The sequence below is a fragment of the Elephas maximus genome, chromosome 3, assembly GCF_024166365.1.
Source record: "Elephas maximus indicus isolate mEleMax1 chromosome 3, mEleMax1 primary haplotype, whole genome shotgun sequence".
NCBI classification, from domain to species: Eukaryota; Metazoa; Chordata; class Mammalia; order Proboscidea; family Elephantidae; genus Elephas; species Elephas maximus.
This window is the reverse complement of record NC_064821.1, coordinates 71,017,001-71,043,738: the sequence shown is the minus strand read 5'-3', so window position 1 is coordinate 71,043,738 and position 26,738 is coordinate 71,017,001. Positions and strand designations below refer to the sequence as shown.

Genomic DNA, 26,738 nt, shown 5'->3' with positions numbered 1-26,738 from the left:
CATGCATGTTATTTATATATGTGTGCATGCATATACGTGTGGATGTATTACCATGTGTGTGCGTGTGCATGTGCGTGTGTGTGTGTGTGTATATATACCGGCTTCAGGAGAGAGGGCTATTTACAGAAGAAAGGGATCCCACTGTTTACAAAAGGGTTTGCCGAAGTCTTTTGGAAGTGCTGTGCTTTCCAGGGGCCCACAGAAAAGGATTTCCCTTCTGACTTTGATAAAACCAAAAACCAAATCCACTGCCATCGAGTTGATTCTGACTCATGGTGATCCTATAGGACAGAGTACTACTGCACCATAGAGTTTCCAAGGAGCGCCTGGCAGATTAGAACAGCCGAGCTCTTGGTTAGCAGCCGTAGCACTTAACCACTACAGCACCAGGGTTTCCCCGACTTGGATGCAACCCTTAAAAAGATGGTCAATTCCTGTTTCAAATTCTATCCAATTTAACCAGACTTTTTCTAGGTTGCAACTATGTGCTGGGCACCGTGCTGGGCGCTGTGGGGGAAAACAGATGAAGAAGACCTGTTGACTCTCACAGAGAAGTTTAAAGAACTCAGAAGCTCTTGCCAGAGGCAATTGAGCAAGACCCTCTGCATTGTCTATAAAGTCACCCAGCAGCTCAGACAGGTCTTCAGGCTGATGGGATGGCCAGAAGGCTCTACTACAGTCAGAAAGAGAGTAAGGAGGTAAGAGCAAGTGGGTACAGCTCCACAAAGGCAGATCCACAAAAGGGGTGCTGCAATGTGATTGAAGACTGATGGTCTGAGCTATGACAAAAATAATGTTGCTGTTCTTTGTTGTGGTAGTGTTGGCTTTGACTCATGGTGACTCCATGTACCATGGAACGAAACGTTGCCCAGTCCTGCACTGTCTTCATGATTGTTGGTATGCTTGAGTCTCTTGTGGCCCCTATGTATTCTGAGTGCTTTCCAACCTAGAAGGCTCATCTTCCAGTGCTATATCAAACAATATTCTGTTGTAACCCATAAGATTTTCATTGGGTAATTTTTGACAGTGGATCACTAGGCCTTTCTTCCTAGTCTGTCTTAGTCTGGATGCTCCACTAAAACCTGTCCACCATACCAGGGGCGTAACTTTCAACACACAAGCCACCCCAATATGACAAACTTACAGACAGGTGGTGGGGAAAAAAAAAGTTAGTTGTGGCTTATGAAAGCAAGTTCCAATTATATCCACAGAAGTCAGGGGAGGAGAGGAGGCACCATTTTGAGTTCTTGGTCCCCCCAACCAGCCCTGTAGTTCACCCCATCACAGGTGTCCTCCCCTGCCTCCAATATAACCTCTCCGTAATGCTAATGTTGGGGCAGGGCCATGTGAAACCCTGAGGCAGGACTGCAGTTATAACCATACTTTTCACATATTGTCTCCACTGATATGAGTTTCTTTGTGGACAAAACCTTTAAAAATGATGATACATTTATTTTATAATGAGAAAATATGGCACAATGAAAACATAAAGAATACAGTGAAGATAACATGACTCACCTTATCAGTTGTCATAAGGATTAAATGAGGTAATACAACACCCACGGCACAGTGCCTGGCATCTGTCGAGCACTCCAGCCTTGGAGCCTCTGTGGCCTCAGGACTACTGTGGCCATATACTTATGCTTGTTGCTGTTGGCCATCAAGCTGCTTGTTAGGTTGTTGCCTTGTGACTTGGTGCAGGTAGTTTTCCTCATACCAGCCTTCAAAGTCACCAACAAAAGACACAAACCACACACTCTTCAGTGCACACGACAATGCTTTACTCACACAGAGGAGAGGCAGAGAGAGATCAGCTTCACTAATGGGACCCGTCTCCCACAGCCAACGTGCCCCACCTCACAGCTGGTGCAGGACAGATGTTCCATGCACACCCCTCTTTTTTTTAAAATAATTTTTATTGTGCTTTAAGTGAAAGTTTACAAATCAAGTCAGTCTCTCACACAAAAACTTATATATACCTTGCTACATACTCCCAATTACTCTCCCTCTAATGAGACAGCCTGCCCCCTCCCTACACTCTCTCTTTATGTGTCCATTTCACCAGCTTCTAACCCTCTCTACCCTCTCATCTCCCCTCCAGGCAGGAGATGCTAACATAGTCTCGTGTCCACCTGATCCAAGAAGCTCACTCCTCATCAGCATCGCTCTCCAACCCACTGTCCAGTCCAATCCATGTCTGAAGAGTTGGCTTCAGGAATGGTTCCTGTCCTGGGCCAACAGAAGGTCTGGGGGCCATGACCACCGGGTCCTTCTAGTCTCAGTCAGAACATTAAGTCTGGTCTTTTTATGAGAATTTGAGGTTTGCGTCCCACTGCTCTCCTGCTCCCTCAGGGGTTCTCTGTTGTGTTCCCTGTCAGGGCAGTCATCAGTTGTGGCCAGGCACCATCTAGTTCTTCTGGTCTCAGGATGATGTAGTCTTTAGTTCATGTGGTCCTTTCTGTCTCTTGGCCTCGTAATTACCTTGTGTCCTTGGTGTTCTTCATTCTCCTTTGATCCAGGTGGGTTGAGACCAATTGATGCATCTTAGATGGCTGCTTGCTAGCGTCTAAGACCCCAGACACCACTCTTCAAAGTGGGATGCAGAATGTTTTCTTAATAGATTTTATTAAGTCTATTAATAGTTGGCTTAGATGTCCCCTGAAACCATGGTCCCCAAACCCCTGCCCCCGCTATGCTGGGCTTCAAAGCATTCAGTTTGTTCAGGAAACTTCTTTGTTTTCAGTTTAGTCCAGTTTGCACACCCTTCTTGTGCTGCAGATGAGAGAGACCCTGTTCCCTCCCCACGGGAACAGATATAGAAGTGGGGTTGGCCAGGTGCCATATGGTGCCCACACATTAGCAAGAGACAGAGAAAGTTACTGTGTGCCCAGAATAGGGGGAATGCTTCTCTGATAAGGAGAAGGAACTGGGAGAGAGTGAGAACAATCCAATTCACAGGCTTCTTATCAGAGAATGTTCTGGGCCAAGGCCTCTGCTTCGGCATCCCAGATGGAAATCATAGAGGTAAAACATCCTCCCAACAGTTTTCATCTCTAGGCCATTGGTAGATTCATTGGTAAAATCAGAACCTTGTGGTCTTCCCAGCCTGGAGGTAAGAGGGCGGACTGAAAGGCCATTTTTTCCTTTCTGAAATCTCAGTTTTTGTGTCTGTTGAGTGGGTGACCTTTGATGTTAATGCTACAGGAGGGCAGGAAGATGATTTGGGGGAACCTTTTTATTTCTCCATGGCTTAGTACCTTTCTTCTTTCATTCACGCATGCATTCAGAAAATGCTTGTTCAGCACTTTTCTTATTCCCATTCTATAGATGAGGAAACAGAGGCTTGCAACCTTTATTACATCGCCTCAATCCCTCTCTGTGCAGGCAACTGGACTTTCTGGTTGCCTTAGCTGTGATATGAAAAGCTCAACGGTTTGCGTGGGAAATCATGGCTCCATGGTCTCGGGCAGTTTGAAACAATTGGCTGAGTTGAATGGTCATTTTTTCTGGATCATTGCTGGCAAAATCAATATTTGATTTGTAATACCAGTAATCAATAATCGTGACCAAATCTAAATAAAAGTGTCTCAATTAAACTGGAGGGGAGAAAATGTTCAAGGGGCTCCTGAGGAGGCCATAAATCTGAGGCTGATGAATCACCTAGGCAGGTGCCTCTGCCGCCTGCACCTTTGCTCAGGGCAGGAACGGCGTAATTACTTCTCTGACGGTGGTTGTCTGGAACGAGGCAGTCCATTTTTCTAGTTTATTACTACTGGATTTCAGGAAAGTGTCTGCTTAAGTCCCCCACTCTTTATCCCCTTATCTAAATGTTGGATTTATTTAATGGCACCACTAGACCTAGGTGCTGAGGGACAGAGCATGCTGCAGTAGAGCTCAGTCCCTGCCTGCCCAGAAGATTCTCTCAGTGGGTGTGATTGCTGTGTTGCTAGACAGCCAGCTGTTCATAACTGTCATCCCCATCAGTGGCACCGTAAATCCCCCTCCCTTCCCTCCCTTGCCCTGTGGACTGAACGTGGCCAACTCAAGGCAGTGGGGCTAGGCTGATGCAGATAATGAGTCAGGTCTTTGGGAAGGATTCTATGCCAAGACAGGCAGGGAATTGGGCAGCTGGCCAGCAGGGCCATCTCCCCATGTCCAGCTTTAATGGTGGTGCAAATGGGTAACGCACTCAGTTGCTAACTGAAAGGTTGGAGATATGAGCCCACCCAGAGATACCTGGGAAGAAAGGCCTGGCGACCTGCTTCCAAAAAACCAGCCATTGAAAACCCTATGGAGCACAGTTCTCCTCTGACACATGGGGGGTTGCCATGAGTCAGAGTCAACTGGATAACAGCTGGTTTGGTTTTAGTTTTTACTGCATGTTCTGTTCTAGTCTGAGCCCTGCCAGGAATCAGATCACAGATCCCCCGGTGTCCTTTTCTAAGCAAATTGCCCCAGAGCTCCTCTCAGAGCCCTTGGCACCCTGGAGTCCAAGTTACATATTAAAATTAGACGATATTTCTTCCAGGCCCTTTGTATTTGTTTCCCTAAGCAATGTCAGCTTCCCTGAAAGGCAGCCAAGTGTCTCAATCTTGGTAGTACTGAGAATCACATAATAAGATCCGACACAATAGTGGCTTATGCGAGACAGAATTATGTTGAAATTCGCAATTGGGAGAAAAGATAATTTGCCAGCTCCACTAACCTGGGGAGCTCAGGACAGAAGTGCCTCCTGTCCAGGCATAAATGGTCCATGGACTTTGAGTACCTTTCACCCCTACATGGACCTGTGGGCCTATTTCAGGAGAATAGGCCCTTGTTGGCAGACTACAACTGCTTCAGCTGTGCAGTGGAGAGGTGGGTGTTTGATGTTTGACATTGCTTTGCCTACTAAACAGGGCCCTCACCTTCCCACATCAGGGGCCTAAGGACTGGTGGCTTCACTCGGGCCACCCAGCCACCTGCGACAGGGTCCAAGGATAACTGGTACCTTTCAGTCCTTACAACCAAAAACTTTGGGTGCCCATGGTCTGTCTGCAGAACCCACCCACCTGTACGTTCTAGGGAAGAGGCATGTGCTTTCCTCAGAGACATTTGGGGGATGATTCTCAGCCCCCTGCCTTGTTCAGAGCATGACCCCCTTGCTGCAACCAGATACCGGTACTTACACCAATCCCCCCTGCCCCTCTAAGACTGTGGGACAGAGCCTGTACCACACACTTGATGATCAGCTACCTGGACACCTGAGCTGAATCCATACAAGGAAAGTGAATGGACTCCTAGACTGATATACCTGATAACAGCTCTAGTCAGCTAGTGACAGGATGTCAGAGCTTCAAAGGTGAAAATAATCAAGCTAGCTCACTCAAGCAACCCATCTGGGCATATCAAAACAAGGCAAAGCAAGAAGCTAGGATACAACAATCAAACATAAAATAAACTAATACAATAACTTATAGATGGCTCAGAGACAACAGTCGATATCAAATCACATAAACAGACAGACCATGATTGCTTCAACAGGTTCTCAAAACAAAGAATTAAGGGATCTTCTAGATGAAAGTGCCTTCCTGGAATTATCAGATGAAGAATACAAAAGATTAATATACACAGCCCTTCAAGACATCAGGAAGGAAATCAGGCAATACACAGAACAAGCCAAGGAACACACAGATGAAGCAGTTGAAGAAATTAAAAAGGTTATTCAGGGACATAATGAAAAATTTAATAAGCTGGAAAGATCCATAAACAGACAGCAATCAGAAATTCAGAAGATTAACAAATAAAGTTACAGAGTTAGACAACTCAGTAGAAAGTCAGAGGAGCAGAATCAAGCAAGTGGAGGGCAGAATTTCTGAACTTGAAGATAAAGCACTGGGCACCAATATATTTGAAGAAAAATCAGATAAAAGGATAAAAAAAAACTGAAGAAACCTTAAGACTCATGTGGGACTCTATCAAGAGAAATAACCTACGAGTGATTGGAGTACCAGAACAGGGAGGGATAACAGAAAATACACAAATGGTTTTGTGACATTAGTTGCAACCCCCGCAATGTGTCAGCACTCTCCCTCTTTCCCTTTCCTTCCACCCTGGTTTCTCTGTGTCCATTTGTCCAGTTTTTCTGTCCCTTCCTTCTGTCTCACCTTTGCTTTTGAGCAAGTGTTGCCCATTTGGTCTCGTATAATTGGTTGAACTAAGAAGCACGTTTCTCATGTGTGTTATTGTTTGTTTTATAGGCCTGTCTAATCTTTGTCTTTGTATTTGGCTTTGTATTTACCAGATGGGATACACAGGAATCAAATTGATCACATCTGTGGAAAGAGACTATGGAAAAAATATCATCAGTCAGAACAAATCCAGGGGCCAACTGAGGCCTAGACCATCAACTGCTCATATAAAAGTTCAAGTTGAAGTTGAAAAAAATTAGAACAAGTCCATGAGAACCAAAAAATGTCTTTGAGTATATCCCACCTGAATTTAGAAACCAATCTCAAGAATAGATTTGACACATTGAATACTAATGGCCAAAGACCAGACAGGTTGTAGAATGACATCAATGACATTATACATGAAGAAAGCAAGAGGTCATTAAAAAGACAAAAAAGAAAAGATCAAAATGGATATCAGAAGAGACTCTGACACTTGTTCTTGAATGTTGAGCAGCTAAAGCAAAAGGAAGAAATGAAGAAGTAAAAGGGCTGAACAGAAGATTTCAAAGGGTGGCTGGAGAAGACAAAGTAAAGTATTATAATGACATGTGCAAAGACCTGGAGATAAAAAATTTAAAAGGGAAGAACACTCTTGACATTTCTCAAGCTGAAAGAACTGAAGAAAAAAATCAAGCCTCAGGTTGCAATATTGAAGGATTCTATGGGGAAAATATTAAACGATACAGGAAGCATCAAAAGAAGATGGAAGGAATACACAGAATTACTATGCCAAAAAAAAATTGGTCGACGTTCAACCATTTCAGGAGGTAACATATGGTCAGGAACCGATGGTACTGAAGGAAGAAGTCCAAGCTACACTTGAGGCATTGGTGAAAAACAAGGTTCCAGGAATAGATGGAAAATCAACTGAGATATTTCAACAAACGGATGCAGCACTAGAAGTGCTCGTTCATCTATGCCAAGAAATTTGGAAGACAGCTACCTGGCCAACCAACTGGAAGAGATCCATATTTACGCCTATTCCCAAGAAAGGTGATCCAACAGAATGCAGAAATTATCAAACAATATCATTAATATCACACACAAGTAAAATTTTGCTGAAGATCATTCAAAAGCAGCTGCAGCAGTATTTCGATAGGGAACTGCCAGAAATTCAAGCCAGATTCAGAAGAGGATATGGAGCAAGGGGTATCATTGCTGATGTCCGATGGATCGTGGCTAAAAGCAGGGAACACCAGAAAGATGTCTACCTGTGTTTTACTGACTATGCAAAGGCATTCGACTGTGTGGATCATAAGAAATTATGAACAGCATTGGAAGAATGGGAACTTCAGAGCACTGAAATGTTCATGCAGAAACTGAACATAGATCAAGAGGCAGTTGTTCAAACAGAGCAAGGGGGTACTGTGTCGTTTAAAGTCAGGAAGGGTGTGTGTTGGGGTTGTATCCTTTCACCATACTTATTCCATCTGTATGCTGAGCAAATAATCTGAGAAGCTGGACTATATGAAGAAGAACAGGGCATCAGCATTGGAGGAAGATTCATTAACAACCTTCACTATGCAGACGACACAACCTTTTTTGCTGAAAGTGAAGTGACTTGAAGTACTTACTGATGAAGATAAAAGACAACAGCCTTCAGTATGGATTACACTTCAGCATAAAGAATACAAAATCCTCACTACTGGATGAATAACAATATCATGATAAATGGAGAAAACATTGAAGTTGTCAAGGATTTCATTTTATTTGGATCCACAGTCAACACCCATGGGAGCAGTAGTCAAGAAATCAAAAGACACATTGCATTGGGCAATTCTGCTGCACGAGACCTCTTTAAAGTGCTAAAAAGCAAAGATATCACCTTGAAGACTAAGGTACGCCTGACCCAAACCATGATAATATTTTCAGTTGTTCTATATGCATGTGAAAGCTAGATGATGAATAAGGAAGACCTAAGAAGAATTGATGCCTTTGAATTTTGGTGCTGGTGAAGAATATGGAATATACCATGGACTGTCAAAAGAATGAACAAGTCTGTCTAGGAAGAAGTAAAACTAGAACACTCCTTAGGAGCAAGGATGCTGAGACTACGTCTCACATACTTTGGACATGTTGTCAGGAGGGATCAGTCCCTGGAAAAGGACATCACGCTTGGTAAAGTAGAGGGTCCGCAAAAAAGAGGAAGACTATCAACTAGATGGATTGACACACTGGCTGCAACAATGGGATTAAACACAACAATGGTTGTGAGGATGACGCAGGACTGGACAGTGTTTCATCCTGTTGTACACAGGGTTACTATGAATTGGAATGGACTCGACAGCACCTAACAACAATAACAACAATCTTTGGCTGAAAGATGGGCTTCAGGAGTAGCCTCAGTTCTGAGTTAGCAGAGAAGGCTGTAAATATTTACAGAAGCTGACTGCCACATCTTTCTTTGAGGAGTGGCTTGTGGGTTCGAATTGCCCACCTTTCAGTTAGCAGCTTAGCACTTATCCACTGTACCACCAGGACTCCTTGATCATTGCAATAGATTCATAAAACCATTTCATAAAATCCAAGATTCATTTCTGATTAAAAAAACTCTAAGCTAACTAGGAATAGAAGTGAACTCCTCATCTTGATAAATGGTATCTATGAAATATATGGAGTCCCTGTGTGGTGCAAATGGGTAATATGATCAGCTGCTAACTGAAAGGTTGGAGAATCAAGTTCTCTCAGAGGCACCTCAGAAGAAAGGCCTTGTGATCTACTTCCTTAAAATCAGCCATTGAAAACCATATGGAGCACAGTTCTATCCTAACAAATACGGAGTCACCATGGGTCGGAACTGAGTCAACAGCAACTGGTTTACTGGTATGAAATATTTATTGCTAGCATTGCAGTTAATGATGTAAGGCTGAAGGCTTTCTCTTCAACATTGTGCTGGACGTTCTAGACAGTGCAACAAAGCAAGAAAAGGAAATTAAAGCATTCACATTGCAAAGAAATAAGTAAACGTGTCTTTATTCACAGATGACACGATCGTCCATGTAGAAAATCTTATGGAATTTTTTTAAAAAGCTATTTAAATTGAAAAGTGAGTTTAGCAATGTTGCAGAATATGAAATCAATATACAAAAATCAATTTCATTTCTATATATTAGCAATGAACATTGGAAATTGAAATAAAAAAGCTAGTTCCATTTACAATAGCATAAAAATATGAAATCATTAGGAATGAATTTGACAATGTACTTGTATGCTAAAAACTACAAAATATTTCTGAGAAAAATTTAGAAAGACCTAAGTACGTGAAGAGATAGATACAATGAATGTATTCATGTTGAAATAACCCATTTTTGTTAAGACGTCAATGCTCCCTTAATTTATCCATGTTGTTTGCATTATTAATTGCCACCAAGCTGTCTCTGACTCATGAGGAACACGTGTACAACAGGATGAAAGGTTGCCCAGTCCTGTGACATCTTCATGTTTGTCTGTGTGCTCAAGTCCATTGTTGTGGCCACTGTGTATTTCGAGTGCCTCTAACCTATGGGCTCATCTTCCAGCACTATATTGTACAATATTTTGGTGTAATCCATAGGGTTTTCATTGGCTAATTTTTGAAAGTAGATTATCAGGTCTGTCTTTCTGGTCTGTCTTAGTCTGAAAGCTCTGCTGAAACCTGTCCACCATGTGTGACCCTGCTGGTATTTGAAATACCAGTGTCATAGGCTCCAACATCCTAGTAACATGCAAGTCATCACAGTATGACAAACTGACTGTAGATTCAGTGTAATCTCAATCTAATCCAAGCAGGGTTTGGCAGAAATTGAAAAAACTGATTCTAAAATTCATATGGAAATGTAAATAATAGCCAAAACGGCTTTGATAAAAGATCAAAGTTGATCTTAAAGTCACACTACCTGACTTTGAGGCTTAGTATAAAGCTGCAATAATCAAGACAGTGTTAGCTCAACAAATGTTAGCTATTATTGTTGGGGATGCTGTGTTGTAGGTGATGTCGTATGGAGGCTGGTAGGTGGATGATTCTACTTACTCTGGGAAGACTCCTGATTCAGAGCCGAACCTTCAGGAGGACACTCACAGGAGACAGACTGCAGATCTGGAAAAGGGAGGCCTTCCTATCGTGTGCGCTTCTCTTGTCCCCATAGATGAGGAATCCAAGGCCAGATAAGGCCTAGGTAGAGACTCCTGAAGCCATTTATGCACAGTTGTGTGACCTTGAGCAAAACCCTCAATCCATTTGAATCTGTTTCCTCATCTGAAAAAATGGGGATAATAATAAGTACTTCTGTGTGTGTTTGCTGTGAGACAGATATTCTATGAAAGGTATCTGGCAGAAAGCCTGGTACATAATAAGCCCCTCAGAAATGTGAGTTTCCTGTCCTGCCATCATCTCTTAAGTCAATAGGGAATACCCACCACAGATCTCCTAGAGTTTGTGCCATACAAGGACTAGTGGGAGAGGCAGGAAGGGATCACCCTGGTCTTTGGGTTCCTGGGTCCTCTTGCAGGGCCCAGCTTATAGCCTGTTTTAAAAATAAAGAAATAAATAAATAAGTTACTGTCTAGTCGATTCCAACTCATAGTGGCCCTGTAGGACAGAATAGAACGGCCCCATAGGGTTTCCAAGGCTGTAATGTTTACGGAAGCAGACTACCATATCTTTCTCTCTTAGAGTGGACTGGTGGGTTCTAACTGTCGAGCTTTTGGTTAGCAGCCGAGTGCTTACACCACTGTGCCACCAGAGATTTTAACAGGGATGCAATATGGGAATGGATCATCTGGCTGTCTCCCAGTTTCTTGTAACAATGAATCCACATGTGCCTCTTGTTCCCATTCACAGCCTCATGGTCTACCTCATGGATTTTTATCTCTCTACCTTCATTTGATGATGTGGCATGACTCAAAATGAGAAGAAACAGTTGCAAATATCAATTAATAATCAGACATAGAATGTAAGAAATAGGAATCTAGGAAAATTGGAAGTCATCAAAAATGAAATGGAATGGGTAAACATCAACATTCTAGGGATTAGTAGCTGAAATGGACTGGTATTGGCCATTTTGAATCAGATAATCATATGGTCTACTATGCCAGGAATGACAACATGAAAAGGAGTGGCGTTAACTTTCATCATCAAGAAGAACAAGGATAAAGATAGTTGGTGTGTAAATTTGAATAAGCTTGTAGGTGTATGGATACTATCCTGTCACTGACAGTGTTTTACTTCAGGATAAATTTTCAAATGAAGATATTTATCAACTTGTGTAGTGAGAAATTGATCAAACGTGCAATTAAGATGCATTGATAATTACTGGTGATTGAAATGCAAAAGTTGGAAACAAAAAAGAATGATTGGTAGTTGGAAAATATGGCCTTGGTGATAGAAACGACGCCAAAGATTGAATGATAGAATTTTGCAAAACCAATGACTTCATCATTGCAAATACCTTTTTCAACAACATAAAAGGCAACTATACACCTAACCTGGACCTCATCAGATGGAATACACAGGAATCAAATTGACCACATCTGTGGAAAGAGACTAGGGAAAAGCTCAATATTATCAGTCAGGAAAAAGACCAGGGGCTGACTGCAGAGCATATTATCAATTGCTCATATGCAAGCTGAAGAAAATTCGAACAAGCCCACGAGAGCCAAAGTAAAACTTTGAGTATATCCCACATGAATTTAGAGATCATCTCAAGAACAGATTTGACTCATTGAACACTAATGACTGAAGACCAGACGAGTTGTGGAATGACATCAAAGACATCATACATGAAGAAAGAAAAAGGCCATTAAAAAGACAGAAAATAAAGCCCAAAGTGGATGTCATAAGAGACTCTGAAACTTCCTCTCGAACATAGAGTAGCTGAAGTGAAAGGAATAAATGAAGAAGTAAAAGAGCTGAACAGATGATTTCAAAGGGCGGCTCCAGAAGACAAAGTAAAATATTATAATGAAATGTGCAAAGACCTGGAGATAGAAAACCAAAGGGGAAGAATACGTTCGGCACTTTTTAAAACTGAAAGAGCTAAAGAAAAAATTGAAGCCTCAAGTTGCAATATTGAAGGATTCTAAGGGGAAAATATTAACTAATGGAGGAAGCATTGAAAGAAGACAGAAGGAATACACAGAGTCAGTGTTCCAAAAATAATTCATCAGCATTCAACTATTTCTGATGTCAGATGGATCCTGGCTGAAAGCAGAGAATACCAGAAGGATGTTTACCTGTGTTTTATTGACTATGCAAAGGCATTTGACTGTGTGGATCATAACAAATTATGGATAATATTGGGAAGGATGGGAATTTCAGAACACTAAAATGTGCTCATGAGGAACCTTTACATAGATCAAGAGGCAGTTGTTCAGACAGAACAAGGGGATACTCATTGGTTTAAAGTCAGGAAAGGTGTGTGTCAGGGTTGTATTCTTTCATCATGCTTGTTTAATCTGTATGCTGAACAAATAATCCGAGAAGCTGGACTATATGAAGAAGAATGGGGCATCAGGATTGGAGGAAGACTCATTAGCAGCCTGCATTATGCAGATGACACAACCTTGCTTGCTGAAAGTGAAAAGGACTTGAAGCACTTCCTAATGAAGATCAAAGACCACAGTCTTCAGTATGGATTGCACTTCAACATAAAGAAAACAAAAATCCTCACAACTGGACCAATGAGCAACATCATGATAAACGGAGAAAAGATTGAAGTTGTCAAGGATTTCATTTTCCTTGGATCCACAATCAACAGCCATGGAAGCAGCAGTCAAGAAATCAAAAGACACATTGCATTGGGCAAATCTGCTGCAAAGGACCTCTTTAAAGTGTTGGAGAGCAAAGATGTCACCTTGAACTAAGGTGCACCTGTTCCAAGCCATGGTATTTTCAATCACATCATATGCATGTGAAAGCTGGATGGTGAATAAGGAAGACTGAAGACGAATTGACGCCTTTGAATTGTGGTGTTGGCGAAGAATATTGACTATACCATGGACTGCCAAAAGAACGAACAAATCTGTCTTGGAAGAAGTACAGCCAGAGTGCTCCTTGGGAGCAGGGGCGGCAAGACTGGGTCTTACATACTTTGGACGTGTTGTCAGGAGGGATCAGCCCCTGGAGAAGGATGTCATACTTGGAAAAGTAGAGGGTCAGTGAAAAAGAGGAAGACCTTCAACGAAATGGATTGCCACAGTGGCTGCAACAATGAGCTCAAGCACAATGGTTGTGAGGATGGCTCAGGTTTGGGCAGTGTTTCATTTTATTGTGCATAGGGTCGCTGTGAGTTGGAACCTAACAACAACAACAATAACAGCAACCATTTCAGGAGGCAGCATATGATCAAGAACCGATGATACTGAAGGAAGAGGTCCAAGCTACACTGAAGGCATTGGTGAAAAGCAAGGCTGCAGGAATTGACGGAACACCAACTGAGATGTTTCAACAAATGGATGAGGCACTGGAAGCTCATCTATGCCAAGGAATTTGGAAGACAGCAACCTGGCCAACCAACTGGAACAGATTCATATTTGTACCCATTCCAAAGAAAGGTGATCCAACAGAATGTGGAAATTACCAAACAAAATAAGGGGCCCTCGTGGTGTAGTGGTTAAAATCTCAGCTGTTAACCAAAAGGTCGGCAGTTGGAATCCACCAGCCGCTCCTTGGAAACACTATGAGGGCAATTCTACTCTGTCCTATAGGGTCGCTGTGAGGTGGAATGGACTCACCTTCAACGGGTTAGATCGTTAATATCGCACACAAGTAAAATTTTGCTGAAGATCATTCAAAAGTTGTTGCAGCAGTACATCAACAGAGAACTGCCAGAAATTCAAGCCAAATTCAGAAGGAGACGTGGGAGCAGGAGTGTCATTGCTGGTGTCAGATGGACTATGTCTGAAAGTATAGAATACCAGAAAGACATTTACCTCTGTTTTATTGAGTATGCAAAGGCTTTGGACTGTGTGGATCATGACAAATTATGAACAACATTTCGAAGAATGGCAATTCCAGAACACTTAATTGTGCTCTTGAGGAACGTGCTCATTGACCAAGACACAGTTGTTCAAACAGAATAAGGGGATGGTTTCAAATCAGGAAAGGTGTTTGTCAGGTTTGTATCTTTCCACCATACTTATTCAATCTGTATGATGAGCAAATAATCCCAGTCGCTGGACAATATGTAGAAGGCATCAGGATTAGAGCAAGACTCAATAACAACTTTGATATGCAACAGATGACACAATCTTGCTTGCTAAATGTGAAGAGAACTTGAAGCACTTACAGATGAAGATCAAAGAGCACAGTCTTCATTATGGATTGCACCTCAACATAAAGAAAACAAAAATCCTCACAATGAGACCAATAAGCAACATCATGATAAATAAAGAAAATATTGAAGCTGTGAAGGATTTCATTTTGCTGGCATCCACAATCAACACCCATGGAATCAGCAGTCAAGAAATCAAAGGATGCATTGAATTGGGCAAATCTGCTGCAAATTACTTCTTTAAAGTTTTAAAAAGCAAAGGTGTCACTTTAAGGACTAAGGTGCACCTGCCCCAAGCCATGGTGTATTCTATCGCCTCATATGCATGTGAAAACTGGACAACGAGTAAAGAGGACTGAAGAAGAATCAATGCCTTTGAATTATGTTTTTGGTGAAGAATATTGAATATACATACCATGGACTGCCAAAAGAATGAACAAATCTGTCTTAGAAGAAGTGCAGCCAGAATGCTCCTCAGAAGCAAGGATGGCATGACCTTGTCTCACATACTTTGGACGTATTATCAGGAAGGCCCAGTCCCTGGAGAAGGATATCATACTTAGTAAGGTAGAGGATCAGCGAAAAAGAGGAAGGACCTCAATGTGATGGTTCGACACAGTGGCTGCAACAATGGGCTCAAGTATAACAATGATTGTGAGGATGGCACAGGACTGGGCAGTGTTTCATTCCACTGTACATAGAGTTGCTATCAGTCAGAACCAACTTGATGACACTTAACAATAACAACACCTGGAGGGAGGTTGGACAGGATAGTAGCTGCAGGAGGCAGATGAGGGATTGGAGGCTCAAAGGCCTTAAGTGGCTTTCCCGAGGTCACTCGACAAGTTGGCGGCCAGTGGGGCTCCTGACTCCTGGCTCCTTGCAGGTTTCTCATTATCAGTGTGAGACCCTCTTCTCTGGCTGCAGTTCGAGTGGCTGAGATTTACAATGATCACCACAATTATTGTTGGCGTCTTTCTGCCCAGGAGCTCAATGATCTCTCATGTCAATTGTCTCAATTAGTATTATGGCTGTTTTTATTAGGAAGTTTCCTTTCGGAATGGCATACAACAAGTCTTAAAAGGAAATATAGTTTCCATTTTCTCCTGTTTTAGCCATCATAATGCATTTTCGTTTCAATTCTCTTTTCTCTTTTGTATCTAATTTGAAAACAGCAACATTAAAGTTCAGCTGGAAGTGCCATTTTTTTCAACTGACATCCTTCTTCAACACCCTCCTGCTCCTCCTACCCCTCCCTCAATGGGTGGGTCTTCTCATGATAGCTGCCCCCAAGAATAGAAGGGTCATCAAGTGCCAGGCCCCCCTGCACAGCAGCCATATGAGGTGGGCATGTGTCTCCTATTTACAGATGAAGAAACTGAGACTCAGAGATGGGATATGACCTGGCCCAGTCCATACAGCTGGATTTGAACTCACACCTGCCTGAACTCTTAACCACTGCTCCACCCTGCTGCAGGACCCCAGAATTTGTAGGTGACGATGGTCGTCAAAGGCCATGGTGGTGTTGTTGATGTGGGGATGAAGATGATGACAAGGGCGGTGATGGATGTGAGGGGCTGTGCAGAAAGGTTGCTGGAAAGTGGCTGCGCTGGCAGGGGCTACATTTCCCAGCCCCCCTTGCATCTAGGTGAATCCACGTGACCAGCTGTAACCAGTGGGTTGGGGGAAGTGATATGTGTGTCACTTCCTGGCCAAAGTGATTAAGAAACAGGTATGCCTTTTTCACTCTCTCTTCCCCTCGACCAGTGGAAGCAGAAGACCCTGAGGCTTTGGAGGAGAGTGCAGTCATGAGATGGAAGGAGCCTGGTCCTCTGAATCACAGCATGGAAGAGAGCTGCCTCCTGTCCTATAGTGTTGGGGGTAAGCTCTGGGGGCAGTGAGTGAGGGCATGATGGGGGGATTCAACCAAGCCTGGGGATCAGGGAAAGGGCTCCCTGGGTACAGAATACCTGGGGACAGCAATGAAGGAGAATGATGTCCTGCCTGCACTACTGCTCTTCAAACTGGACTTAGAAAATGATTCATCTCTTTCCTCCCTGGAGCCAGACCCTGTACTTCTCCTACAAACTACTGCACAGTGGGGGATTAGTGGTTTCCTTGCCTGGTTAGGGAGCCACTAACCTGGTAAGGCTGGTTACTCCATTGGTCTACACCTCTTTTACAGTAGTCCAAATCATCTTGCCAGGATCCAGCTGGCCTTCCTTGCAGAGGTCCAGGGTGGAGCCTCTCTACCCTCATGCCATCCCTCCCCATCCTGTTCTTCTCTAAAGGGATGACATGATCCAGCTGGGCCCCCTGGTTGGGGCTGCAGGTAGCTCTGGTGCTTTGAATCCACTTTATGGGGAGCCTGCTGGGATGGTCACCCAGCAGTCAGGCCTCTTCTTGAGACCGGACCATGGGGAGCCTAGGCATTTTTTCATATGCTTGTTTGTCATCTCCATGTCTTCTTTGGTAAAGTTTCTGTTTAGGCTTCTTGCCTATTTTGTAACTGGGCTGTTTGTTTTCTTTCGTTGAGTTTTAAGGGTTCTTTGTATATCTTAGATATGAGTTCTTTATCAGATGTGTTTTACCAATATTTTCTCTCAGTCTGTGGCTTATCTTTTCATTCTCTTAGCAGTTTTTTTCACAGAACAGAAGTTTTTAATTTTAATGAAGTCCAACTTATTAACTTTTCCTTTTATGAATCATGCTTTTGGTGTCGTATTTAAAAAATCATCACCAAACTTGAGGTCACCTAGATTTTCTCCTGTTATCTTCTGGAAGTTGTGTGGTTTTTTGTCTTACATTCAGATCTTTGACCATTTTGAGTTAGTTTTTCTGAAAGAAAAAAGCTCTGTGTCTATATTAATTTTTTGCATGTGGATATCCAGTTGTTCCAGTATCATTTGTTAAAAAAAAAAAAAATTATCCTTTCTCCATTGAATTCCTTTTGTTCCTTTGTCAAAGATCAGTTGACTGTATTTGTGTGGATCTGTTTCTGGGCTTTCTATTCTGTCCCATTGACCTATTTGTCTATTCCTTCACCAGTACAACACTGTCTTAATCACTGTAGCTTTAGAGTAAATCTTGAAGTTGAGTTGTGACAGTCTTCAGCATTGTGTTATCTATTCTGGATCTTTTGCCTTTCCGTATAAACTTCAGAATCTTTCTGTACATAGCCACAAAATAACCTGGTGGGATTTGGGTTAGGATTGTGTTGAATCTATATTGAACTGAAGATATCTTAGCTTATTTATATATGTTGTTAGCTACCGTCAAGTCAGTTCTAATTCATAGTGGCCCCGTGTACAACAGAACAAAATACTGCCCTGTCCTGCACCATCCTTACAATCTTGCTATATTTGAGCCCTTTGCTGGAGCCACTGTGTTAATCCATCTCATTGAGGGTCTTTCTCTTTTTTACTGACCTACTTTACCAAGCATGATGTCCTTTTCCAGGGACTGTCCCTCCTGATAACATGTGCAAAGTATGAGAGAAGATGTCTCACCATCCTTCCTTTCAAGGAGCATTCTGGCTGTACTTTTTCCAAGAGAGATTAGTTCATCTTCTGGCAGTCCCTGGTGTATATAATATTCTTCACCAACACCATAGTTCCAAGGCATCACAATTCTTCAGCCTTCCTTATTCATTGTCCAGCTTTTGCATTACATATACAAAGACCTTATTTCCAAATAACGCCTCATTCTGAGGTTTTGAGTGTACGTAAATTTTGGGGGGACACTACTCAATCCACTATAGTCCATCCTCTACCCTTCCAAAATTCATGGCCATCCAGAATCTCAAAGCATGTCCTTATCTGGAAATACGTTCTTTAAAGATGCAATTAGTTAAGGACTTTGAGATAAAATTGCCCTGAATACAGGGTGAGCCTGGTTTCCTGATAAGAAGAGAAGACACAGAGAGACTCAGGGAGAAGACTGACATGGGAAGACAGAGGCCGAGATTGGAATTATGCTGCCACAAGCCTAGGAATGCCTGAGGCTGCCAGGAACTGGAAGGAGAAGAGAGGATTCTTCCCTAGAGACTTTGGAGAGAAAATGGCCCTGATGACACCTTGATTTCAGACTTCTAGCCTCCAGAACTGTGAGATAATAAATGTATTTTATTTTAAGGCACCCAGTTTGTGGTACTTTGTTAGAGTAGTCTTATAAAACTAACATGGATACCAAACCTTGCTGAGCCTTAGTTTCCTCCTCTATAATAGAGGATTATAATAGTGTCTGCCTCACAGGATTTTTATGAGGATAAATGAGTTAATACACATAAAAATTCTTAGAACCGTGACTAGTACATAGTAAGCTCTTGGTATGTGCCCATTTTTGTGATCTATTAGACTTTTTTTTTGGTCTGGTCAGTGTTTTCTCCTTTGGGAACAGTCCTTCTTCCCACTCCTGCCTACCTAACCCTTGGACTGCCCACTTTGATTAGCCAATGCGTTTCCTTTTAAGCTTAGCCAGGATGAGCTTTCTGTCACTCACAACAAGACAGCCCTGACTCGCACAGGCCAAGTCTGCTTCTCCAGCCATTCTCATCCTCTCCTACACCTGGACTTGAACCCTCTACCCTAGCCTCACCAACAGATCCCTCTAATATACCCAGCATATACATATATATCTCACCTCATCGCTGTGAGTCAGAATTGACTTGATGACAATGGGTTTGTATAGAAAATATATATATATATGTGTATGTGTATATACACACACATATTTTTTATACATATACATATATATGTGTATATATATATGGAAACCCTGGTGGCGTAGTGGTTAAGAGCTACGGCTGCTAACCAAGAGGTCAGCAGTTTGAATCCTCCAGGCGCTCCTTGGAAACTCTATGGGGCAGTTCTACTCTGTCCCGTAGGGTCACTATGAGTTGGAACCGGCTAGAGGGCAGTGGGTTTTGGTTTTGTATATATGTATACCCAGGCTTTGCTTTTGCTTCTCCCTCTACTGGGAATGCCCTGTCCCCTAAACTCTTCGACTTCCCAAACGTCACACATTCTTCAATGCACCAGCACCCATACACTTTGAAGGCAGCGTACAGAGGAAAGAATTGGGCTTTGGAGTCAGAGAGATTGTGTTTCATCTCTGCTTCACCTCTTACTTGCTGTGTGATCTCAGACACAGCTCTGAAGTGCTCCAGGCCTCGCTTTGTTCAGGTGGTACATGCAGATGGTAACACCAATCTCACAGGTTCTTAAATGGATTAAAGATGATAATTCATGAGAAAGGGCCTGAAACTCAGTGTTGTTGTTGTTAGCTGCCGTCAAGTCGGTTCTGACTCATAGTGACCCTATGTACCACAGAACGAAACACTGCCCGGTCCTGCGCCATCTTTACAATCGTTGTTATGCTTGAGCCCATTGTTGCAACCACTGTGTCAATCCATCTGGTTGAGGGTCTTCCTCTTTCCCGCTGACCCTGTATACCCACGGTGGAGGCCTAAAAACTGCTGGCTGGTATGATCGGTAAGCTTTGCTCCAGCACTTTCCCTCCAGCAGGGCAGGCAGGATCCCCGGGGAAATCTTCTCCATCAGCCTTGCTCTGGGAAAGAGAAACAGAAAATATTCTCATTCTAAAGAGTAAATGTCAGAGGCTTGGGAAGGATTCTGAGATTCTGAAAATAAACCCCCAACACAGAAAGGGAGGAGGGAAGGTGGGAGAGAGAGGAGGGGGTGAAGGGAGAGGGCCAGGGAGAGGGGCAGGGATGAGGTATCAAGACTTAGGCAGGGAGAGTGAGAGCGAGAGCTAGAGCGACTTTCATCCTGGACTAGACTCCACTGAAGCCCCTCCTAGAAAGATGAGGCCTCGGTTTCCTTATCTGTAAAATGCAGGTGTTAGACTAGGTCACAGGTTGTAAATTGGCAGCTGTGGGATGTATCCAGTCTACAAACATGCCTTTTCTTTTTCTGCATAATGTGTTTTTTAAATATTGAATGAATTTTTCCAGTGCTTAAAAATTGAGATATTTTGCATAAAAATCTGTATTCCTTCTACAGTCAGCTAAATTGACTGTCCTCTTGCCTTGTGGGGGCCACTGAGCAATGGCTGCAAACAGCAGCCTCCTCAGTAGGGTACCCAACCTGTTGCACATATAGGTTGCCTAAAGGAGACAGCCCTTTCCTGCTCTTTAATGCCTCCGACCTCGTTAATTTCTGCTGTCCCTAATCTAAGCTCCAGACAGGTATGTGGGGTGCCTTTGGAAAACCCCGGGGTGGAGTAGCCAGGGCTCACGTTGGCCAAATCATCAAGTCCATCTGCGCCAAGCTTCAAAACAAGGAGCATGTGATTGAGGCCCTACGCAGGGCCAAGTTCAAGTTCCCTGGGTGGCAGAAGATCCACATCTCCTTGAGGTGGGGCTTTACCAAGTTTAATGCTGATGAGTTTGAAGATGTGGTGGCTGAAAATGGCCTCATCCCAGATGGTTGTGGAGTTAAATACATCCCCAATCATGGCCCCTAGGACAGGTGGTGGCCCTGCATTCATGAGGGCCTTAGTAGCACTGCCTTTTTTGACCTGTGCCCACCAATGTATTGACCTTCCTATCTCTGTGTTGCACACCAATAAATTGAACTTCCTGTCCCCCCCCCCCCAAAAAAAAATCTGTATTCCTGTTTGTCTTGACACTTTGGGAGGTCTGGCTACACTGGGCTGGCCTTCTGGCCTGGAAGGTTTGTGTAGCTGGGTAGCTTTTGCTGCTGTAGACAGGCACAGGCGCTTCAGTTTGCCATAGTCCCCACCATGCCTGTCTGTCCTTTAGCTTGAGGCTGAGCACTAGTTGTTTTTGGCATTATGTTTGCCCTATTTTGTCCCTTATGCCAGAACATGTCAACCTCTGGCATGTGGAAGATTCCAGATGGTGACTCCTGGACTGAGATCTGTTCTGCTCAGATATTCTATGACTCTCACAGCTCTAATGTCACCCCCTCAGAGAGACCTTCCTTGACCACACGCCTGCCTCCTTCATTCTTCATCCCACTGTCAGGAGTCAGTGACCAAACAAACCAGGAAACAGTACAAGTGGATGGGCTGGCTGCCCTGGGGTCAGGCTTCACAGGAGCAGAGTGGCTGGTGAAGGATCCGTTTCTGCCCTCACATTGGGCAGTGAGGGCCTTGCAGAGTTTCCTGGCACTAGAGAGGGATTCATTCCCAGTAAAAGGCTGGCTCATAAAACCCAGGATGCTGCTTCCTGCTCTTCACAAGTGGCTGGTTCCGACAGGCCCTCCTGATAGGAGTTGGGGGAGCTAGGTGGTCCCAGGGTGGGAGCTTTGCCCCGCAGGCTGGGCAGGAACTCAGGCAGACAGTGAAAGGGGTTGGGGAGTGCCAATGCTGATGTTGAAAACATACCCCAGAAAGAACTAATAGGCATACAGCCCACCACACCCTCCACCCCTTTTAGGCAATTAAAACGGGCAAAATACCCCCCAATGACCGCAGCATGCTCTTTAAACACAACCTAGGACAGCCCCTGGCACAAAGTAAGTCTATCATCTCCATGGTCTCTGAGGAAGATGGGTCAGGGGAACTGGGTTATTCTGGCTTTATCGGAATTGGTTCTCTGTCTTTTTTTTTTTTTTCTCTCTCTCTCCTGCTCACAGCACTGTCTAAGCATTTTCTACACTTTCAACATGTTATCTTATTCAATCCTCCCCAAACCCCAAGAGGCAGGCTCTTGAATTAGCCCCAAAGAAGCTCAGAAATTTGTGGGAGAAGAAAAAGGTAGAAAAGAAGTGAGAGAAAGAGAGGTAAAGAAGAGATGACTTGCCTCCCACTTGGAGCCCTGGTGGCACAGTGGTTAAGAGCTCAGGCTGCTAACCAAAAGGTCAGCACTTCAAACCCACCAGTTGCTCCTTGGAACCCTATGAGGCAGTTCTACTCTGTCTTATAGGGTTGCTATGAGTTGGGTTCAATAGCAGAATTTTTTTTTGTTGTTTATTTCCAACTTATGGTGGAACTTTTTAAAAATCAATCACTTTCCCTTTTTGGGCCTCAGTCTCCCACCTGAAAAATGGCAAGTTGTGGGGAGAGAGGAGCTCTGGACAAGGTGGCTGTAAGCAATATAATCCTTAGACCTGGGTCCAGTCTGTCTCCAGGAGAGGCAGGGTTAAGGGTCTTCTCTGGGAGGTGGAAAGCTTGGACCCATTTTAGAAGAGACCACCTTTAGGGTCTGCACCTGAAACAGGTGATATGGAATCCAGGGGGTGCATAGGGCAGCTTCTAAGAGAAGATCAGCCACAAAGGAGCGTCACATGATCCAGAAGCTGAATGCCTTAGAGTCCAGCTTTGACAGGAGGACAGTATGACCAGAAGCCCCTCCCCATCCCAGAAAACCATGCCTTCCCCACTGTCTATCTGCAGTTCAAATGAAGGTCTTCTGTCTCTCTCGAGTCCAGCACTATAACAGGAGAGGAAGACAGATTCAGACAGATATCTCTTTAAGAAGCTTAAGATAAGAGTTTCAGGTGTCTTCTGAGCATCCTCTGGGGGCAGAGGACCTGCCCTACTGGGGAATTTGGAGCCATTGAGCTCTAAAGAGTCTTAATGTTGCCAAAACACCAGGGCTGGGGACACTGTCCTTGTGGTCAGAAGCCTGCAGCACCTAGGTCCCTTCCAAGTCCTCCTGGCAGTCCTGGCCAGTCCCTGGGACCCATTACCACGGCAGCTCCTCCAAGTCTTTCCTCAGCCCCTCCACCCTACCACCGGCTCCCTACTGTCAATGTCCTCATACCAAGACTAAATGCTCCCAAGTTCCTCCAAGTGGGCCCTGCATGACTTGGCTCCAAGGTTCCCTACCGCTCCAGTTTCCTTCTCTGAATTCCCCTGTGAATGTAGGAATCACAGCTCCCCATGCCATTCAGGCCCAGATTTCATGCTAAATATAAAAATATAATTTATATTAGGAATCACTCCCCTCTTGCCAATAACTGGGAGCGTGTTCAGGTGTGGCCCTGACTCATTTGTTTCTATGTTCCCAGCACCCAATGATGCCTTGACCTTCACTAAGTGCTTCTTAAACGAAACCAAATGGGGCAGTTCATTGTGAGTAAGCATTGCCCTTTTCCGGGCCTAAGTCTTCCCTTCTGTGAAATGGGGGTGGTAATGACACCTGCCTCATCAGGTGCTTGAGGATGCAGTGGGGGAAGGAGTGTGTGCTCCGCTTAGTGCCAGCACATGGGAGGGACTGCTGCTAAGACAGGTGGAAGGGTAGATACGGTTTCTGTAAAGAGCTGCTGGTCTGGTTCTCACTCCACCCACTTCTAAGCTCCTCCAGCCTGATGATATTTGCTGCCATTTCCTGGGAAATGGCGCTGAGCCATCTCTGCTCTAAGCTTTCCAGCAGCTCTTGACCATTTCATCCTCACAGCCCACAGAGGGGCTGAGATAAAGGTCCTGAGTGATGTGTTTGAAATGCAAAAATGTCCTGTCCTCCAGTTGTTCAAAGCTTGTCAGAGTCCCCCCACCCCCACCCCCTGCTGTTCCTGAAGAAAAGACCCAAAGGTTTATAGGGCTTTCAAGGTCTTGTGAGGCCCAGCTCTTAACCCTGCCCCCTCCAGCCCTATCCATATTGATTCAAATGCCAAAACTGAGGCCCAGAGAGGTGGCCAGTCTCCCCAAATCCCTTCTGTCTGGAGATGGCAGAGCCGGAATCAAACCCAGGTCCATCGGGGCCAGTCCTCCAGGACCTTGTTCACACAGGATATTCAGAAACATCCATATTCTAGGCATAAGTGCTCGTTTATTTGCCCACTTAACATCAGGCAAAGGTTGTTTCCACCCACGTGTCTGGACTTGATGATTGCACACCACAACTTGGGCAGGTAAAATACTGCCCAGCAGAGAGAGATTATTGATCAGAATGAACAGTCAGCCCATCCATGCAAACACCTCCTGATCGATTCGTTTCCACACATGGGGGCCCTCCTGCAGCCCCTGCTACTCCTCGTTTGTTTTCTTCCCAACAGCTACTCAGCTATTGATTCAGAAAGAACTGGTGAGAAGCAGCAAGAGGCTCTGATGTGTCATGGCTACACTCTGTGAGAACTGAGAGACTTTGAAGGGGATTAGTCATTCATAAGCACTGTGATTTGGGTACCAGACCCATGGCCTACGGAGATGTTCCCCAGGCTCCTCATTAAAGAGCTAATTGGGTTAGTTTGACAGTGCCACCTATGTGTTTCCCATGTCCTTTGCTGGGTCCTTAGAGGCATTTAGATGCTGACATGTGGTTACTGCTGAGCATCAGGGTCTGAGAATGGACGTCTGGGTAGCCTTATTGGTGTAGACACCCACAGAGCCTGGCTTACCCGGTGGCCACCTGGGTCCATCCACCAGAGCCATGGGCACCTGGGTGCTCCCTGCCATCCCCATCATTACCTCCAGCCCTGCCTACAGCAGTAGCATTTCTGGGCACCAATGGGCTCCGTCAGCCACGTACTGATGAGCCAGGACTTGAGCTGAACCTCCCTTCTCCTCTCCTGTGGTCATCATAGGACTGGAGGGATCCCTTAGGCCCTGAGCTAGGGGAATGCTGTTCTTAACTGATGTCTGTTTGGCCCTGGCTCATGGTGACCCCATGTGTAACAGAATGAAATGCTGCCTTGTCCTGTGACGTGTCCATGGTCTGCTGCATATCAGACCTTTGTGATATGTAGGGTTCTCATGGGCTGATTTTTGGAAGTAGATCACCAGGCCTTCCTTCCTAGTCTGGAAGCTCTGCTAATACCCATTCAGCATCATAGCAACTCACAAGCCTCCACTGATAGACAGGTGGTGGTTTCACACAAAGTGCACAGGCCAGAAATTGAACCCAGGTCTCCCACATGAAAGGTAAGAATCCTACCACTGAGCTAGGAGGATACAGGAATATTAACCAGGGTGCCCACCTTCAGGGGGTTCACAGTTTGATGAGGAGATGGGCACCTACATGAACAATTATAATGCCCACTGACAAACTCCATGGTAGGGGTGACAGCAAGCTTGCACTCCAGCAGCACTACAGTGAGGCGGTTAAGGGTGAGAGACACGTGGGCCTGAGACCCAGCTCTGCTGCTAACCAGCTGTGGGACTCAGAGGCCAGTTAATTTGGCCTGTGAGCCTCTGTTTTCTTATCTCTACTGTGTAAGGAAATTTTAAAACTTGAGGTGCCTAAGAGGATCTGAAGTGGCCAACTTGAGGTTTGAGTGCAACTCCTTTGTGGCTAGTTCTGTTTCGACCCTAGAAATAGCCATTTTCTGTGCAGGCATAATCATGAAACTAAGAAATGTCCAGCAATGATGATGTAACTACCCTTGTCACATACCCTTATGATTACCACATTGTAGCCAATCTAAGAAAGACACGTATATCCTTTTAAGCCAATTGCCTTATGAGTTCCCTTCTTAAAATGATCTACTACCAATCGAGTAATGTCAAGCCTATAATTACCAATCAAGTGATGTCTTTCAATGATCTAAGTTTGCAAATACCAATGATGTCCTTTATTTCCCCCTTATAAACTGTCACTGCTTAGTCACCGTATTGGATTACTAGATCCTACCGAATGGAGTTCTGTCTATTCCCAGCTTAAACTGTCTCTTTTCTTTCAATAAATCTCTCAATTTTACATTAATCAGAGTACAAATAGTTACTCTAGGACACTACCATGGGGATCATGTTAGTATCTGCACCACAGGGATGTTGGGAGTAACAAATTTGTTGATGTGGTTAAGTGCTTGGCAGATAATAGCTGCCTACTAAACTGTAGCTCTTAGTTATGCACCTAGTGAGCAGATGATGGAGAGAACCTTCTGTGTGCCAGGCCTGCCCAGGAACTGAGTATTTGGTGGTGAAGTAAAGTCAGACACAGTCTTTATTCTCAGGGATCCCAGAGTCCAGCAGAGGTACCTGAGAAGGAGGGCGCCACTGATTGACTAATCACAGGGCTGACTGTGAATCACAAACTGACATCAGCTCTGGGGATATCGAGTCCCAAGGGGAACCTGTAACAAAGGTCCTGATCTAGCTGGTGGGGAATGGTCAGGGAGGGCCCCACTGAGGGGCTGACAGGTAAGCTGGGACCTGAAGGATGAGTAAGAGTTAACTAGGCAGAGGAGATGGGAAAAGGCAATTCCAGACTAAGAAGCAAGAGTCGGGGGTACATTCTGGACTTGAGAGGGGGCCATTGTGCCCAAGGGCAAAGGGCTGGGTGCTGAGGAGGGTGGACCATGGCATGGCAGGGGCTTTCAGGTGTCCAGGCCAGGGTCAGGCTTTGTTT

General features: G+C 44.3%; 1 non-coding gene across 1 annotated transcript; it reads left to right on the top strand.

Annotated features, from left to right (window-relative positions):
* Nucleotides 1-20,478: 20,478 nt before the first annotated feature.
* LOC126074145 (small nucleolar RNA SNORA70) lies at nt 20,479-20,603 on the top strand. The gene has a single exon (XR_007516947.1). It is a non-coding gene; the product is annotated as a small nucleolar RNA SNORA70 (small nucleolar RNA).
* The last annotated feature ends 6,135 nt before the right edge of the window (nt 20,604-26,738 follow it).